Here is a 3701-nt window from a genome sequence, read left to right as displayed (position 1 = left end):
TGTATTATATTTGACACACCCCGACTGAGATCAGGGCGTGCTGGCCGTCACGTGGAAGTGACGTAGCCATGTGCACAGTGCGGAAGCTAATAAAATAGTAACGTAAAAGTACGAATAAATAAAAACTAGCATACATACATTGAAGGTAATAAGTGCTAGCGTAAGTGAGACACAAATTCAGAGCAGAAAGCCTAAAGCAGTCTAAACTAAAATAGCGTTACAACAGTGCACCCGAAGGTGAACATACGCTGGTGATCGTCTGTCAGAAATGCCGGGAAAGCCCTCTGGGAAACCACCAAACCAACTGAACCGCTAGAACTTGGAGGGGCGCAAAACAAAAGCGTGAGTGGGCAAAAACAAAGCTTTTCAAAAACCATTTCAAAAACAAGATTCTAACCCCTCGCCGTAAAACCTGTATACTTCCCAGAAAATAAACATACGTACGTATATATAGATATGCCAAATCATGCTCAATAGTATGCCATACCAAATCTCACGATGAAATGCAAGTGCTCAGGTATAAATCACATCAATAATATATAGTCTGGCAGCCGGAGTCACCTAACGTGACCTGTATGGCTGCATCTAGAGCTTAAATCTCAATCACAATAACTAAACCCGCCCACAAGTCGGAACCACCTATAGTGGTCTGTACGACATGCCTGGGTGTAATACATATAAACGCTCTAGTGCTACGATCACGTGAAGGCTGTGCGAATAATCGCGGGTCACCTACGAGTCGGAACCACCTAAAGTGGTCTGTACGACAAGACTGTGCACCTAACTTGGATCCAAGCTGAGCGTATGGTGCGGGAGGTGAACAACACGTGAAGGACTGTGCCCTACTCTGGGCGGGAGCACTAACACCGGGGGTGCAGGTTATGAGCTCTCTAAGCATCTCAAATCACTACTGAATATAAACACAAATAACACTTACCTGGCACTTACCTGTGCATCCGCAGCACCCATTATGCATATATATATATATATATATATATTTATATATATATATATATATACACCACTAAAAATGCAACTAACGATGCATAAATAACGATAATCTAATGCATGGCATATGGCAATTGACAATTCAAATCAATTTCTGGGAAAATATAAGTATATAGGTATATACGGAAAACCAAAAGCCCACTCACTGGTATGTGGAAGGGTCGTAGCCCCCCTGCCTCGAGTGACCACGCTCGTCCTCGGGATAAGTCTCACCTATATGCGAAAATACTATAAAAACGTTAATTTAAAAGCACATAACCTTCCTTTCGTAATAACTTCTCATACATTGCTCAAAATGGACAATTGAATATACCAACGTGCTCTACACAACCTCAGGATCACACCCAAATTTTTAGAAAAATTTTCCATCGCCGCACGTGCCCCCACGCACCGGCCAAGGCACGGCCACACTCGCCGGCCACGCGCAGGCACGTGCCTGGCACGCTGACGGCGTCAACTGACGCCGTTAGGAATATTCCGTTAGTTCTAACGGATTCCGTTAACGGCGACAGGAATATTCCGTCAGACTTGACGGAATATTCCGTCTCCTTCCCCGGCGAGACTCCGGCGACGTCGCTGGCGCCGAAAAACTGGAAAAACTTTAAACCTTGATATCTCGGTCATTTTTCGTCCAAATTTCACAATTTTTGCACCAAAATGACACTTAGGACTAGGAGAACAACGATATACTACTTTTAAGGGTTGAAAACCACTAGATTTTACCTGTCCAAATCTCCCAATTCCGGCCAACTCCACATCCAACGATCCCGACGTCCAAATCTTCCAAACGAACTACTCCGAGACTCCTTGGGACCTCACCAAGCTGCCTACGAGCTTCATTTCCCCTAAAATGTAAGAATTTACGATTGCATGAATAGTACCCCAATTCGGCCATTGTGAAATCGACGTGAAAACGTTGTAGCTCTTACCTGAAAATGGTATGGTTGCACTCGCACGAGCCTCACGAGTTCAAATGTGTGCTTGGTTCCTTCGATTTGTGGTTGTTTGATGGGATTTGGTGTGTGTCGGTACGTTTTCAAAGGGAGAGGAAGGGAAATGGGGCTCGGGGAATCACAGGAAAAAGGACAGGGAGTGGTGCAGGTGTGGGAGTGTGTGTGTGGCCCAAAGACATGCCAACACAACACAAAAACAGCCAAAAAAACGTAACAAAATCGAACTAGGGGCAAAACCGTCTTTTCACGCGTACGTTTTCGATATTTTCGGGACGGGCTGTCACAATATTGAATTAATGTACCGAAAATTATTATATTGAATTAATGTACCTATATATTTGTATCAATTGATATACCGAAATACAGACATCAAATGAATTAATGTACCTAAATGAAGATTATACAAATTGTATATTCCTATATTATATATAAAAAAAATTAGTTTACCTAAATGCAGACATCAAAATATATTATGATGAATGAAATGAAAATGAAATGTAATTAATACATTAAGAATAGGAAAAAAGAAAGAAATAAAACATCAAAATACAATTAATAAATGAGATGATTAAATGTATCAGGGACTAAAATTAAATTTTAATCTTACACAATGTTATAGTCTAAAACGCATCTTTTTTAAGGATTAAAATGAAATTTTCTAGTTTTTATTGCTCTTTATTATTTAAGATCAACTTTAATCCTTGGAGTAAGCCCTAAATTTTCCCTTATATTCCCTTTCCATTTCTCTCAAATCCTTGTTCTAAAATTGGGTTAAGTGTTAAAAAAAAAAAAAAAAAGCTCAAACCCCACAAGATTTAGCCCAAAATTAGCGGTAGAGCCCACATGTGAGAGTGGAATAAGGAAAGTGGACTAGACTAGCCCAGCTTAGACGCGCGCACGGCCCGCATGCGCTAGGCTGCTCAGCTTTCTTGGCCCACCCGCATGGGCTTGTCTTTTGGTTGTTTGATGGAAGTGATGAGCCTAACGGCTCTTTATGTGATCATGCGGCCATAATCAAATGGGTCGTTGGTTGATCCAACAGTCCACATTCAAACCTTTTTTTTTTAGTTTTATATTTATATATTTATTAAATCCAACGATTGAGTCGAATATAATTAAAACTAACGATAAAAAAAAGAGATCTAATGGCCCAAATTTAAATCTAACAGCTAAAATAATTAAAAAAAAATTATTTAACTCAAAATTCACCCAAATATAAATCTCACATTCAAAGTCTTCCATAGTGTTTCATGTGACACACCCCGATCGGAGTCAAGACGTGCTGGCCGTCACCCGAAGGTGACGTAACCAAAAGTGTGAGTGATGTAAAAATGTGGATAAATTAAAGGGAGTTTTAACAAAAAAACCCGCGGTACTGTTCACTTTAACAAAAAACCACATTTTTGACTAAAAAGTCAATCCTGGTACTATTCACTTTACCCTTTATTTTGTCCTTATCGTTAAAACTCAAAGTTTTCAAGCCCTTTTCATTAGTTTTCCTTAAATTAAAACCAAATTAGAAATTAATTAAACTAGCAAAGTGAGTGCGTGGTAGTGGGTACAACCCATGAACTACAAATATTCAGAGCATAGATATCAACAGTAGTGCAGTTGAAACTAAATAAGTGTTTAGTACACAACCGTAAACAGTTCCTACTTTTAATTGGAGTATGTCAGAATCACCAACTATTCCTCGTACGCCACCAAGAAATTCAGATATCTAAGACCTGGAGGGGCGAA

This window comes from the organism of the source record quoted next, unplaced genomic scaffold (assembly GCF_019419815.1).
Source record: "Pyrus x bretschneideri cultivar Hongxiangsu unplaced genomic scaffold, Pyrus_bretschneideri_v1 Contig121, whole genome shotgun sequence".
Classification (NCBI taxonomy): domain Eukaryota; kingdom Viridiplantae; phylum Streptophyta; class Magnoliopsida; order Rosales; family Rosaceae; genus Pyrus; species Pyrus x bretschneideri.
The sequence above is the reverse complement of the archived record's forward strand: the minus strand, read 5'-3'. Positions refer to the sequence as shown.